Source organism: Orcinus orca, chromosome 3 (assembly GCF_937001465.1).
Source record: "Orcinus orca chromosome 3, mOrcOrc1.1, whole genome shotgun sequence".
NCBI lineage: Eukaryota > Metazoa > Chordata > Mammalia > Artiodactyla > Delphinidae > Orcinus > Orcinus orca.
The window spans coordinates 59888792-59904847 of record NC_064561.1 but is presented as its reverse complement, the minus strand read 5'-3'; the positions used below and the strand labels follow the sequence as shown (position 1 = coordinate 59904847).

At 45.3% G+C, this 16056-nt stretch overlaps 1 protein-coding gene and 1 long non-coding RNA gene across 21 annotated transcripts in view; one reads left to right on the top strand and one right to left on the bottom strand.

Moving 5' to 3' along the window:
• LOC117196801 (uncharacterized) overlaps positions 1-16056 on the bottom strand; it is a 132257-nt gene that overhangs the window by 66113 nt on the left and 50088 nt on the right. For all 12 annotated transcript variants that reach the window (XR_007476498.1, XR_007476488.1, XR_007476489.1 and 9 more), the window contains 2 exons: positions 8624-8752; positions 8355-8492 (listed from right to left, as the gene is read on the bottom strand). This is a non-coding gene — a long non-coding RNA (uncharacterized LOC117196801). The remainder of the gene's footprint in view (positions 1-8354; positions 8493-8623; positions 8753-16056) is intronic.
• AFAP1L1 (actin filament associated protein 1 like 1) overlaps positions 1-16056 on the top strand; it is a 72895-nt gene that overhangs the window by 8989 nt on the left and 47850 nt on the right. The window contains exon 2 of one of the 9 annotated variants that reach the window (XM_033406806.2): positions 11523-11702. The exons of the other annotated variants lie outside the window; for them this stretch is intronic. The gene's annotated coding sequence lies outside the window, so the exon portion shown is untranslated. The remainder of the gene's footprint in view (positions 1-11522; positions 11703-16056) is intronic. 9 annotated transcript variants of the gene reach the window in all.

The following is a 16056-nucleotide window of genomic DNA, read 5'->3' as shown; positions in this document are numbered from 1 at the left end:
TCTAGCACATAGAAGATGTTTAATAATAGCCAACTGAGCGCTCACCATGAGTCAGGCAGTTTACATATGGACATTGAGCCATTTAATTCTCTCAACAATCATGAAGTTGGTGCAGTTTGACTTTCATGTACATAAAATATGCCATTAATTTTACTGGGGGAGAAATGCCATCCAAAAATGTTGCCAGCAGTTGTGAGTGGACAGTGTCTGTACAGAGTACAGCTTTTATTTTCTAAAATCACGGCTAGGGCATGTATATCAATACAACTTGGTATTAAAAATTTTGTAGTTTATGGCAAAATCTGGTTCTATGGTAGACTAATAAGTACAGTTCTTGTGAAGGCATGTTTGTGGCCCATGTCAGTGTGTGAATGCATAGGTAATTTGAAGTTTTGGATACATTTGTGATATTTATCTTCCCTGAGCCCTGCAGTCTCACCACCACCACCTCCCAACAGAATTCGATGGGAATGTTCATCATGACTTTGCCATCTGATGCATTTTAAGTTTATTTACTGTAATTTATTTTCAGCACCTACTTTAAAATGTGTTGTATATGTATTTTTTAAAATATCGCCATTTTACAGATGAAGAAACTGAGGCTTAGGTCGATTTATTCACTCAGCCCTGCCCACCTCCAAACATAAATTCTTTACCATTGCTCTCCACTGCTTCTCCAGTGGAGAGGGGCATTCCCAGATCAATTATGTGAAGGACTTGCCAGATAAGCCACAAGGACTTACTAGGTAAAGATTTCAAGGTGGGAAGCATGGGAGGGAAAGGGGATCTAAACAATTCCAGGAGAGACACCCTCCATCAATGAATGGTATGGCCAGGCAGCTGGTGTGAGATTTTTGTTTCTTACCCTTTACACTCTTCCCACTGTGGCCCTTGGAGTTTTGGTGTTTAGAATTCAAGAAACACTCATCCTCCTGGAACTGGCAAAGAGCCTGCCCCAGGAGGGCCCAGGCAGGGTTTGTCCTCCATCTAAAATTCCACTTGGGGAATCCCAGCCACACCCCAAGTGGGAGTGGAGAGGCAGAGCCTGCCAGGCCTGATTCTTCTCCCTGCACAGCTGTCAGGCTGCAGAGGGGGCAGAATGTGGCACCACATTGCAGTCATTCCAGCTCTGGGGAATTTACCGACAGCACGTCCCACAGGAGGCAAGCTCAGAGGCTTTTTATAGCCCTCTAAGAACCTAGGAGAAAACTGATATCCTGAGAGGGAGAAGTGGGGCACATGTCTTTTCCAGGCACCATTCCCTCAACCATGTAATCTCAGATGCCCACAATCCAAATCAGGGTAAGGGTCATGGCTAAGTGAGCAGTGTGGAGTGGTGGAAGCATGCTCGCTGTCCGGGGGACAGGGGTTCCAACCAAATCCAGTTCCTTGAATCCCCTCCTTGGGCTTCAATTTCTTCACATGTCAGGCTGAAGTATTTATTATAGCCCAGGTATCAGCACACCTCAGCTGGTAGACCAAATCCAGTCCACCACGTCTTTTTTAAATAAAGTTTTATTGGCACACAGCCATGGGCATTCATTATGTATTGTCTATGGCTGCTTTCTTGCTATTGAGTATTTGCAACAGAGGCCCCGCCCACATGTGGCCTGAAAAGCCTAAAGTAGCTACTATCTGGTCCTTTACACAAAAAGCTTGCCAACCCCTTGATTAAACTGCAGTGAGTCTGGGAGTGTCTGTGGTGAGAAGGATTCTGAGGGTGTGTCCAGGCTGAGAAATGAAGCACTGCCCTTAGATCATACAAGAGTATATATTCAAGACTAATGTTGGAAAGACCCCAGAATGCCATTTACCAGTGTTTTTCAAACTACTTTTTGCAAACAAAATCTTAAGCAAAGACTTGCTCTGGGGGAAGTGGGGATGAAAATACTGAGTACAGTCCATTCCATCTTCCTACTCCCAAGGCAGCCCCTAAAGAAGCCTCCCAGATCCCAAAGCTCCATCTGAAGAACATTTGAAAACCGCCTATCTAACCTTATGCCTCTCACTTTACAACTGGGAAAATTGAGGCTCAAGCGGCGGTGTCTTGCCTAAGATCACATGATGGACTCCTAGTCAGCTTTCCCCAGAACCACTAACATGGTCATGAGGTGTCAGCAGAGCATGGACATAGATCTGCAGGGGAGAAAACCTGTCTACTGGCCTTGGGTGCCTCAGGGCTGCCATTGGTATATGATTGGTCTGCCATGCCCTTGTTGACCCAGCAACCCCCAGGGGTTCAGGGCTGGGACATGGCGGACACCTGCCCATGCTTCACAGTGATTTAGTCAAGGCTTGGAGCCTTCTTTTTGACACCACCAGAATCAAAAGAAAAAAATCAAAATTGAATTGGACCATATTTTAAAAAATATTTCATTGATACCAAGACATACTTTTTAAATCAGAACGTATCTTAAATTTGATATATTAATTTGTTCATTTTTCTGATTTTTTTTTCAAAAAGCTATTATTTAGCAGATAAAATATCTTTAAATCAGTGAAATCTTAGAATGGAGAAATTATGATAATTTATACTAGGCTTTCTTTTGAAGATGGAATCAGATTTATTCATTTGTAGAATAAATATTTATTCTTCCTGCCCATTCTTGTTGAAGGGTTTGCAAAGAGCAGATCCAGCTGATATGAAACCAAGGGGGATTTTATTTTAGCTTTACTTGAACCAAGAAGAAAAATGATCTAGGAGTGTGCTGGGAAGCTGGAGGGACCAATCGCATTTCCTCACCTCCAGCCAGCAATCAGCTGTAGCTCTAAGGAGTAACAGAGGGGAAGCGTAGGGTCCCTGCACCTCCAAATCTCCTAGTGAGGCAGAGAAACTAAGACTCTGTCACCAATTCCTGTGACATGAGGTCATATCTGGCCAGTGTCCATCAAACAGAATAAATAAAGGCCCAGAAGACTGAAGGGACACTTTCTAGCCAGGAACCTCAGAAACACTGGGGGAACAGCATTCCAGGTGGAGAAAATGGCAGAGTAGAAAGAAGAGAGGCACAGAAGCCATGCTCAGGGCACAAAATGGTCAGCATGCTTACAGCCCAGAGAAGCAGGTAGAGGTAAAATGGAGCCTCAAGTAGGGCCTTATCATCCAGGTCCATAACTGAGAGTGTGATTGGTAACTAATAATAGAGGCAGCATAATGTGGGAGCTGAGTGCACTGGCTGCAGTGTCAGGTTGCCAGGGTTTGAATCCCAGCTCTACTTCTTCCACTTAATCCCAAGTCTCAGTTTCTTCAACTAAAAATGGAGATAACAATCTCCTGTCTACTATGGGGAATAATTGGATTTGTGCAAGAAAAGCACTCAGCATGCAGGAAGCATACAATTAAAAAAAAAAAAGTTAATGCTTAAACTACAGGTCTACAAATGATCGCCTTTCTTAAAAAATCAGAATGGATTCCAAGTTCTCTCTCTGATGCTTTCCCTTTCACTTCTTGCCTGCCCATCCTGGGAAGGGATGGAATTACAGAGGGAATGATGATAAACCACAGCGAGTACAGGGAGCATGTGAAGATCTTTCATCATCTGAGTCACAAAGGAAACTGGTGTCTGGGCCCTGGGGAGCTATCGACAAGGTACAAGCAGGAGGGGGTTATGCCGTGTTGCCATTTGGGGGCAATGAAAGCTCACATCAGAGTAGAAAGGGAGAGATTGAAGAGAGGAGACCAGTTAGGAACTACAGCAAATACTGCAGGTGAGCAGCAAATTGTGTAAGATTAACTCACCTTCAAGTTTAAGTTAAGAACAGGGAAACATAAAACTTCACACTCTGTCCATTTTCAAATAGAGTTAAGTGTATAGAATTGTTGATCTAATGGGAGAGCAAAGGAGACATCTGTCTGGGGTTCTTTAAGACTCAAGACATTCTTTCCCAGGACCTTCAACCATCATTTTCTTGATCCCACCCCCAGCCCTAGAGGCAGGAATCACCCTAGGCATCTCCCAAAGCCTGCCCAGGGTGGCTGGGCTCTCTGTGGGCTGCATTCACAGGGACCTGGCCCAGAACATAATCCAAGGTTACCACTGGAAGGCTTTTGCAGGCAAGGCGAAGGAAGGAAGAGAGGGAAGAGGGTAGACCTTCCACCTGGGCAGCAGTCAGGGTGGCCATTCTGAGCCTAACATTTAGCCTCCCATCTAGAATGTCTAGACTAACCTCTGGGTAATGCCTGAATCCCCTGTGATTACTAGCAACAGCAACAACATTAATAGTAATAACCAACCTTTGCAAAAGGTTTCATATGTGCTTGGCACAGAGCTTAACACTTTTCATACATTATCTCCCTTTCTGCTCACCGCAACCTTCTGACATGACTGCTCTCCTTACCTCTGCTTCACAGATGAGAAAACTGACGTCAGCTGCCTCGGGTCGCTGGGCTAGGGAGGACAAATCCCAGGTGTGATTCTGCATGCTTCTCACCCCAGTCACCCAGTGTCACAGTTACCCACCGACTAACACACCCCCACATTCCTGCCAAGGCACCGTCCACCTGGGCTCAGCCCACCTGGCTCTCTTCTTAGTTCAGAATTCTGGAGAGTTCCTATATACAGTGAACCTAATAATATGGTCTTAAGTGGCCACCACTGTTCCAGGACCGCCCTCCAGAGCCCCAGAGAACAAGTCTGCCCCACCTTCCCTCTTCCCCCATCCCCATGAGCCCTTCTGCTCTTGGAGATGGTTGTCATAGACAGGATTAATAGCCCCCTCCTTCATCTGTGGTTGTTCCTCTGAATTCAGGCTGTTAGTTAATCCCTCTGCAGTGCACCTGCTGTGTGCCCATTACGGTACTGGGCACTGGGCAGCGGTGGCAGATATTCAATCAGGCATCATCTCTACTCTCACTGTTCACACTTTAATGGAGGAAGATGAACAAATTGTCTGCTCTGGAGGCTATAACAGGGTGACCTTACCTGTGCAGGAAGGCAGGACGGGCCTCCTGGAGGAAGTGGCCTCTAAACCAATTGTCAAAACATAAGTGGGCACTCTCGGGGGAGTAGGGGAGATTTTAAATAACAATAGTCAATTCTGTATGTGTCAGGAACTGTTCTAAACAGTCCATATAACACCTCACTGGATCTTCATGGCAGCCCTGTAAGGTGTAGGTATTGTTATTATCCCCATTATGCAGATGAGGTGACACAGAGAAGTGAAGTAATTTGCCCAGGGACACACAGCTAATAGGGGATAGTGGTTGGAGAACAAGCCATGCAGAGGAAACACCACAAGCAAAGAGTAGTGGGGTAGGGCCTCAGATATTGAAAATAGGTAAGAAATAGTAAAAAAAAAAAAAAAAAAAAAAAAAAAAGTAATATTTTTTTAAACTCCATTGAACAGAACAAAGATAAATACATACTCCGTTCCCATTAGTGCAGCCTGAGGCCTCTACTGACGATTTTCTGATTCTTTAATCACACTAAGACTTCTGTGAGCTGATTGTCAACCTAATCCTTGCCTTTCTGAATAGGGATGCTGTTCAGTCTCATCTCTTGAATCCTACACAGGTTATTTTTGTTTGACTGGTGGGGAGGGGAGCAGATGGCACATAGATCATTTATCACAATGTACCGATTTACAAAACTTCAGTTTACAGAGTGCTGTCACTTTTCACAGACATTGTAAGATTTGAGTCTCACAACAGGCCTGAGAGGTAGATAGGGCAGTTACCATCACCCCACTTCAATGTTGAGGAAATTGAGGCTCAGAGGCATGAGGCAACTTGCCCAAGGCCACACAGCCAGTAAGTGTGGAGCTGGACCTTGAGCCCAGGGCTTTTGGCTCTAGTTCCTGTGCTTTCTCCTCTACACCAAAACACAGCATACAGTGGGGGCCAGAAAGATGCAAACCTGGCACCTATGACCTCCAGCAAGTTCTTTAGACTCTCTAGGGCTCAGAGTTTCTTGTCAGTAAAACTGTGATAAGAAGAGCTCCTACCACGTGGGGTTGTTGCAAAGATTAAATGACGTAATAGGCACAGAGTGTTAGTCATGGAGAATCTTCCCGCAGTGGAATATCATACAGCACAATGAATGAACACAGTGACAGGCAATGCTATGGATAAACCTTAGCAGTATCATGGTAAAGAAAAAAGTCACAAAAGATTACCTATAGCATTATGCCCTTTTAATAAAGTTTAAAGCAACTAAAATTTTGTATGGGTATATCTAGTTGCAGTCTACAAGGGAAAGCAAGGATGTGTTGAATACAGCATTCAGGATGGCAGTTAGGTTGGAGGGGGAAGCAGAAGCATGGGATCATAGTTAGATGTATGATATCATCTGGATTCAGGCTTTTGCTTTGCATGGTAGATTTGTGGATACTTACTACATTAGCAAAAATAACTGATTACATAAATAAATAACTAAATAAAAGTGGAGCATGCATGGACCAATGATGAGTGTCTCATGAAGCAAGGATTAGGATTAACCCAAGTTTTGTCCACATGAAGTCCTAATTTATAAAAAGAAATAAAAGTGTTAGGCCCAGAGCCCAGATTGTAAGAAGTGTTCAATAAATGTTCACTGCCATCCTTGGATATCTTTATTATTATGTGCATTATTCGCAAACCCCTAGCCAGACATCTTCAATGTCTGTCCCAGGCTATTGGTGAGGTGGGTCCTCAAACTCAAACTTCTCAGAAGCAGAAAGCCCAGCCCCATCTAGGCTTCAGACCAGGCACCCATCCTATGAATAGGCACCAGTGGGGAATGGTTGTGAGGGACTCACTGCTGGTTCCATCAAGCTTTGGAGGTAGGGAACCTCTGTTAGAAGAAGGCGGCAAGAAGGAATTATTATGCAGCAACTGGACGTTTAGGCCTTAGACTTAGGTCTAGGTTTGAATCTTGGTTCTGCTTGCCATGTGCCTTCAGACAAACAACTGTGCCTCTCTGAGCCTCATTTGGTTCATGTGTAAAACAGAGGGTGAAGAACAGCAACTACCTCACAGGGCCATTATGAGAATTAAATGAGGCAGTCCATGCAAAATGCTTAGCATAACATCTGGAACATCACTTAAGAGCTCAAAAACACGACCTGCCTTTATCGTTGGGTATCCCAGGCCACTCCTTTTAGTAAAGGAGATGATAGGGACTGCCGCAAATGGAAACAGCTGCCATCTTGTGTGTGAGGCCTGAGCATGTGTGTCACAGTTTTCCACTTCCTCCTGGAACCATTTCCTTTGTGAGCTAAACAGGGAGGAATCTGCACACAAAGGAACAATTCTGGGAGAGCCCAGTCCCACAGCCAAAAGTTATTTCCTCGGAAGTCGGTGGCTTGCCCCACCCCCTCCTGTCTGGAAATGTCTTGATGAGAGGGAGCTACCGCTTCCCTGGCCGCCCAGGGCTGAGAAACAAGGTGTCCAGAACGAGAGGTGTCCTGGTGGATGACAAGACCTGGGCAGAGCTGCTGCTCAAAAGGCCATTAAGATGCAGGGTGTTTCCCTGAGCCTGTCACCCTGGCCTGACTCCCAGGAAGTGAGTCACCCCAAAACATCCCCACAACCTGCTTCCCCACTGACCTGCAACCTCCCTGACCTCTTGCCTCCCTGTCTTCCTGAAATGACTACATCAGAGAATTGTGCTACAGAGGAACGTGTCCATCCCCAGTAAAAATCCCTACGGTTTACAAACTCTTACCCCACCATTCCCCGTTTCCCTTCCCACAAACCTGCACGTGGGGATTCTAAATCCCTTCTTAACAGAAGAGGAAAATGATGCTCAGAGGGGCTGACTTACCCCAGATTCCACACTAGCAAGTAGGAGGAGTCAGAACCCAAACCAGATACTCTCCTACCAAATCCCAAATCTTCCACTCTTCTTTACCACTTCCCTCAGGATTTGGGTTTCTCTCCCAGGGAGTCAAACTGTACTATTTTCTTCAGCATGAACCGATATTCAGTTTCCTGCATAAGCTGTAATTAACACACACAAAAGCCTTTCAAGGTGACCTCGCCACCCCCTCTGCCTCCCTCACACAGGAGCTATATTTAACTCCTGGAAAGCAGTCAGCACAAGGCAGTGGCTTTGCAGCTGGGTTTCTTTGCTGCTCCTTTTTCATTCTTTTCCAGCCCACATGAACCATGCTTCCCTGTATGCTCTGGGACAACAGGAAGTGTTTGTTTTAGTGATCAACAATGCTAGTCCAACCAGTGAGGTCCCCTCCAACGTCCTGCCCACTGTTTGGCCTTCATTTGGACTCAGAGAAGTGCTTGTAAATTCAGAGGAAGGAAGTGAAATATCTCCATGGCCCCAGATGGGTAGATCTGCAGTAACTTGGAAGAGACTGTGGGCAGGGGAAGGAGAGATTTCTGTACCCACGAAGTGAAGGGGCAATTCCACCAGCCTCACCTGTGTGACTGGGGGCCTCTCTGCAGAGTTAACCCAGGGCTTAACATAGATGGAAGCAGCATCCTGAAGGAGCACTGGGAGAGGCATCTCTAAGTAGCCTCAGTAGTCTTCCCATTCTGCATTCCTCAGTTCCCACACCTGTAAGAATTATGGATTTCATTAATAATTAAATTATGTAAATAACACATGTAAATCTCTTAAAGCAAGGTATGACAATATAATAGTAAAGGAAGAGTAATGCAAATACCTAATATTTATTCAGCACTTACTATGTGCCAGACACTGTTTAAGGCACATTCTCACGTACTAGGGCCTATTCCCACTGCTGAGGTAGGTATGCTCGTAGGTCACCAATGATGTGCATCGGGTGGTTATATATGTGTCCCAAAGGTGCACACCTAGAAAATGGGGAACAAGACTTGAACTCCAGTAGTTCATACATTAATGTTAATTATTATCATTTATTTGTTAGGGTTAAAATCCACCAATTACAAAATACCCATCAGTAAACCAACTGGCAGCCATATTCACACAAGGGATACAAGTTCAACCAAATAGGGTTTGAGGAGCTTAGCCACGTGAGAAATTGGGCTTCTGCTCCCTTTTGTGCCCTGGGGCTTTTTGTTACCTGTGGGTTTTTTTGGTTTTTTTCGAGCATCTTCTTACTATCCTGAGCCACTATGAGGACAGACATGGTTTTAAAATCACATTAACTAGCTGTTAGACTTTATCAAGTCTTCGGAAAACTTTGCTTCAAGAATTCACTCATTCCACAAATACTTAAGCACTTATTCTGTGTCAGCCACCAGAAAACGCTGGCACTATTCCTACCCTCAAGGAGTTAAGGCTCAAGTGGCAGAAACTGACGTTAATCAGAGAAATACATACTTAAATACAGCCATCCTTTGGTATCTGCAGGGAACTGGTTCCAGGACTCTCGCAGCTACCAAAATCCTGGGATGCTCAAGTCCCTCACAGTCAGTCCTATGGGTCCTGCATCCATGGGTTTTGCATCCAGGGATCCGGAGGACCAGTGAAAAGTATAACATTTCACCATGATAAGTACCACAGGGAGAGTAATGCTATGTCAACATAAAATAGAGGGAATGTATGTGGTCAAGAGGACAGGGAAGGTTTCCATGAGGAAGTCACAAGTGAGTAGAGGACTGAAGGGGGCCATTACTGGTTAGCAGAAGGGAATTCTGACAGGAAGAGGGAACAGCATATGCAAAGACCTGGGGTTAAGAGGCTGAGGAACATAGCATAAAGCAGCCTGGAGGGAGGTCTGTCTGGAAGGGCCTGCAGGGTTGGAAGCCACAGAAAAGGCTCCTCTTTCCTTCCTTCCTCCTACCCAACTATTGAGACCACACACTGCTTTCCTTTCCAAGGTGAGTTACCGCCCCAGTGCTATAATAGGTCATACCTCATTAATGTGCTAGCTTGTTTAAACAGTATACTAAAAGTCATCTCTAAAATCATTATCAAAAAATTTTTAAGTAATGCACTGGTTCTTTCTCCAGGTAAGGAGCCCTTATGAGATGGAAACTGGGTTATTTTGAGGTTGGGAAATGAGAAAGGAAATTTGAGTGAACCAAAAGAAAAATTGCATATCCTTCATAAAACCATATTCTGACAACTCTTCCTATTTCCATTTTTAAATCATGCTGGTTGCATTTTCTCTGACTTTGATAACAAAGAAGGATGAGTTATCTTTGTCCTAAAGAGGCTTGTCAAGTAGTGAAATGCGGAAAAGAGAAATTGGTTTCCTCCTACTGCTTTGCATTTAATGAAATTGTAACTTGCGGGCTTCCCCGGTGGCGCAGTGGTTGAGAGTCCGCCTGCCGATGCAGGGGACACGGGTTCGTTCTCTGGTCCGGGAAGATCCCACATGCCGCGGAGCAGCTGGGCCCATGAGCCATGGCCGATGAGCCTGTGCTCCGCAATGGGAGAGGCCACAACAGTGAGAGGCCCGTGTACCGCAAAAAAAAAAAAAAAAAATTGTAACTTGCAAGCTGTTTCCAAGAATTTTTGTGAATTCCAGAGACTAAAAGGTGCCCAGGAATGAGATCACAAGTCAAAGTGCCCACAGGCTAGCTTGGTAGGAGCCCAAACAGGGTTTATTATTCTTGTGGTTTGCTGAAGATGAATTATTCACTTGACTTTTGTCATGGAAATTAGACTTATTACCTTTGAGATCTCGCAATAAATCTGACCTTCCCTGCACTAGAACCCATACTGGCTGTGATGAAGGCCTTTTGCTTAAAGGTTTCACTTAGGCGGCACCAGGGATGCGATCCTGAGAACAAGTGGCAGTGCTTTTTGTCTGTGGCTTAAATTTCTGCTCTCTACCACCTCATGTTGATTTCACTTAGGTGGGGAGGGTGGAGGAGCAGAGAGAAAACTGATCTTAGTCTTAAGCTGGGTATTCACCAGGAACAATACGCACAGAGTGGTCTAATCTTAGATATATTTTTAAGTAGGTTTCTAATTTTATTTGGCAAACTGTTTTGCATCCCAGAGAACAACTATCACCCCGCTTGGGTTTCTGTCTATCCCAGTTGGTAAAAGAGTGAAGACTTATAAACAGTGATTAGACCATTTCTTCCTGGTTTTTCCTCACTGGAATTCACTGTACCTCCCTAAGGCTCAACTAAACTAAACAAGATCCGTGAAATGTATTCATGGTTCTAAATAAAATCTAGTCATAACAGGCAGCCCTGTCCTGATGCCCTTATCTGCCCGCAGACAGCAGAGATGACCTGGACCAGGAGCAAAGGTGGGAGGGGGGTGGGATAGGAATTGGTGAAGGAGATTTTTCCTGACTGGGGACGGCAGGGGCAGGATTCTGGGTTGCATTATTGCCCCTCCAACTGAAAGATGCTGTCCCTCCACGTGGCATGGAGGGGGCCCCTGGGATGGGAGCACTCTGAGGAAGAGGGCCCTACCACCTCCAACCACCATAACCACCTGTGCTCAGTGTCAGGCCCAGGGCTGTGAACAGTCCACGTGGTGGGGCTTATAGAGTCCCACAGTGTCCTCTTGCCCCAGGAAGCCCCCTCCCTTGTGCCTAGCACCACACCTGAATCTGCTGGAGGATTACATACAAATGAAGGGAACACGGTTGAGTGCGCTGAGCACCATATGTATCTTTTTATTTCATCTCTCCAGTGACCATGTGCAGCAGCTACTGTTTTACCTCCACTGTTTACAGATGAAGAACTGGACGCTAAGGAAAGTTAAGATATTTCCCCACAGCGGAAAATGGCAGAGCTGGGAGGGGGACCCGGATTGTGCACAGCCTGTGCTCTCAGCCACTCTTCTGTGACTTATCTAAGCATCAAGCCTAGGGTAAATTTAACACTAGATACTCATTTTCAATTAGTTGCGTGACCGTCGCTAAGTCAAATAACCTCTTGAACCCTCACTTTCCACATCTTTAAAATTAGAGGGTTGGACTAGGTCATCAAAATACTGTGTTCAACGAATAGATGCTTGTTGGGCATCTAATATGACTGAAACACAGATTAAGACGTGCCCTCGTAAAGTCTGTTACAACAACTATAGCAAATCTGTCGCTAAATACTATCTGGTCAATACTCCGGAGTTTGCATAGTTCTGGGGAATATTAGGAAGGAGCAACAACAATAATACGGCCTCGTTGATGAGTGCTGGCTCCAGGCACAGCACCAAACAGAGTGCTTTACAAGCATGACCTTACCTAGTTCTCCCAGCCTAGGAGATTGGGATCCTAGTCTCACTTTACAGATGAGAAAACCATGGCTCAGACTTCTCTAATGTGCCCATCTTTGTATAGCTCGGAAATGGCAGCACAAGAATTCCAATTCACAGAGGTCTCACCCCAAAGCCCTAATCACTGTGCTCTTCTAAGCAAGACTCCACGTTCCAGCTAGTTGCAATCTTCTGTAGGGGCTCTTATTCCCACCTTGACTCTCAGTTATTTCAGAAGGGGATAGCTAATGATAATTTTTTAAGGAATGAGGGAGGTCTTCCCACATTCTTTATGTTCACAGACATGCCCTCTAGTATGTTTTCTGGTGGAGTATTTTTCAGAGGTTGGACCTTGGAATCACCTGGAGGACTCATTAAAATGCAGATTCCTGGGTCCCAGTGCAGGGCCTACTGAATCAGACTCTCAGATAGGAGGTCCAGGAATCTGCACTTCCAGCAAACCCCCTGGGAGAGGGTATGACCATTTGTCATAAGCATTACATCATTATATGCATATGATTTCTCTCCAAATTAAATTCTTTGATGGTTTAAATCCCTGTGGTTTGAATTCTCTGGTGTTAAAGACGAAGAAGCCATCAAAGGCACATCTGTATTCACCACACCTGAAAGCTAGCTGGAGAGTTCTGTATTGTCTTTAAAGAGTGGAGAGCTGGCTGGAAGCTTTCTTTTAACCATGATGTATAAGTTTCTCCCTGGGATGACATTCCGCTGGTAAATTGGGTATAAGCTTTGAGTCACTTGTTTTTCTTCTCTGAGATCTACACACTTAGGGCTCTAAAATTCAATGGGCCCAGTGGAGAAAGGCCCACTGAGCAGGATTTCAGCCCCACAATAAGGGTCTCTAATCTATCCAGTGAGAGGACCTCCAGGTCAGGAGCCCCAGTGAAGTCATGACCCAGCTCAGCAGGCAGGCTTTGAGGGACCACCCACCTCCTCCCTGTTCCACCTGGCCTCCCCTTCTCTGAGCCCAAGTCCTCTGGTGGAGGATTCAGGCACAGGGGTGCAAGCTTTGAAGTCAGAGAGCCTGGCCTTACAGCTTACTGGATGGGTGACCTCACTTCTCTAAGCCTCCGTTTCCTCCCGCTTAGAACATAGATAGAGAGACTTGTGTGGTTTGTGAGGATTAAATGAGATAATGTGCATTAACTGCCCAGCACAATGGTAACTGCTCAGCTCAAGGAAGCATTCTCGCCCATTAATGCTACAAGCTGAGCTTTCTCCCAGGGCTCACACTCCCTCTGCCAACTGTACTTTAGAATCGCTATGTAACTCTCCTGCCGCCACCTGCTGCCTGCCAGTTCCCAGGCTGCAGAAACCAGTGCCACTAGGACCAGGCAGCTCCTGACTCCCCATGTGCTTCTCCCAGATTACTCAGCTCCCTCCTTTGCTCTGTTTGGACTTTTGTGATCACAACTCGGTTAAATGAAAAACACTTAGAAATCAAGGGCCCATGTCAGGAATCCCACCAAGGACCAGGAAAAACAACAACAAAGAAAGGTGTTACAAAGCTTGGGTACTAAGACTCATGTTTTTAAATGCAGAGAACTCAATCAGAAACTAATTGTTCTTACTTCAGAAGCAGGAGAGCTTTTAGAAGCCACAATGTTGCCCACAAGGCACTTGCTGATAGCAGCAAGAAATCCTTGGAAACTCACAGCCAAAGAAAAGAAATAAAGGAAGGGCAGCAGGGAGGGAGGGAGGGAAAGACAGACAGACAGACAGACAGACTGACTGATGTAAGGAATACAAAAAGCTTAGCAATCTGAGGTCATTTATTGAAGGACAGCAATTCTCAGAAAGGTGTGGCTGGGGATAGGGATGCTTTGGGGGGTCCCCAAGGTCAAACCTACTTTTATATGGTACTAAGACCTTATGTGCCCTCTTCACTCTCATTGTCTTATGGGTACACAGTAGAGTTTTCCAAAGGTTATATGATGTGTGATGATGTGGTAGCTCTGAAGGTTAATGGAATGTGTGACTATATACTTTTGTGTTTTAAGTTTTTCTCAGTTTTAAGTGTTAATAAACTCAATACTGATAGATATAACCCCCACAAAACAAAAGCTCTTTGGTGGTCTTCAATAATTGTTAAAAGTGTAAAGGAATTCTGAGGCCAGAAAGTTTCAGAGCCACTGGTTAGAGAGATAAATGGCCACTGCATCCTATAGCCTTGACACTTGTAAATGATAGCAGGGCAGCGTCATGGATTTTCAAACATGAACCATGGCTGCAGGCCACAAGAAAGCTCCCATGGTTACCCTCTGGTGCCTTCCTTAATAGCATTTTCCACAGCCTCCCTGGTGAGTAATTACGAGAGAGAGAGAGAGAGAGAGTGAGAGAGAGAGAATGCCACTGGAACAATATCTTACTCATTTTCTAATTCCCCCAAGTGGCCAGACTGGCACATAATTAGAGTAAATCAGGACATATTTTGGAATACAGTTAACTGACTTTTGGTGTGTCTGTTGGTGCCAGAGAGGTTTGTGTTTCCATTTGAAAAGATTTCCTCCAAAACAGATAAAACTTGGCTAAAATGATTTTAAATGATTTCCTACTTCAAAGAGAGAGCTCTGTCCCTCCAGAACCCTCGCCCAGTGGCACTGCAGGAGCTCCGACCCTGGAGGGAGCAGGGCCTCGAGGCCCCTCGCGTGGGCTCTGGAGTGAGGCCTAGAGGTGTACAACACAGCAGCTCCAGGAATCACACAAACTTGGGATCAGCCTGGCTCCTCCTCTTTCAAGCTGTGCAACTGTCCCACGGCTTCCCTCAGCCTCAAAGTCATCTCCTAGAAAACAGGTGTCCCAGTAGGACCTATTCACAGGCGTGTAGAGGGGATGAGATGAAACATGGTGTGGAAAGCCCATACCTCAGGGCCCAGAGGTAGAGAGAGCCCACGAGTTGGTAGCTGTCAGTATCAGCCTTGAGCTCATTTCCAACAAATTTGAGGTGATGTTGGAAATGGCACAGAGAGATTACGACATCACATCTTTCCAACAAGTGCCACTCTCTGTACATAAAATTTCTATTTTTTAAAAAAGTCCTAGTGTGGTCATCTCTCCATTCCCTCTCTCACCTAACATACATAGAGCATCCACTCTGAGCAGGCCCCATACTAGATGCTAAGAAAGCTGAGATTCATAGTACCGTTCACACTTGCCAGAGCCTCACGGCCTCTCCCTCTTCCTGAGGGAGACAGATATTCACATCTTACAGCACAGATCAGCATGGCAGATACTATAATGACAGTAATCATAGCTGACTTGCGGTAAGATTTACTATGTTCGGGGCAAGGCAGTTTCCACACATGGCAATATTAATCCTCACAGCAACCCTATGAGGCGGTGCTGTTATTTCATTCCCTTACAGAGAGGGAAACTGAGTCATAGGTTAAGTAACTTGCCAAAGGTCCACAGCTGATGAATAATGGAGCCTGAACGTGAACCCAGGAAATCTGGCTCCAGGACTGATTCTCTTATGCACCATGTTACAGCCCCTCTTACACATGCAGACCTGTAGCTGCAAGTCAGAGTCTCACCATTTCCTCAGGGGGGCCCTGGTGGGGAGAAGCACGTGGAGTTGGGAGTCAAGAGACTGGGGCTTAAATCTTGGCTCTTCCGCTTGTCTGTGTAACTTCAAGCAAGTTACTTATCTTCTCTGAACCTCCGTTTCTTCACCTAAAAATTGGGCATGATCATCGGACCAATCTCAAAACTTGGTAGGATCCTATAAAATACTGCAAAGCGATCTAGTGCCATGGTTTAAAGTATAGAGTGAGGGAACCAGATTCAGTTGAAGCTTTGCTGGCTGTGTGGCGCTGGAGAAGTTGTTTAAACTCTCTGAGCCGTAGCTGAATCCTCCATATAATGGAGATAATAAAATGTACGCTATGAGATTTAAATAAGACAATAAGTATGAAAGGACTTAGCACAGCTCGCAATACTTATTCAACACACG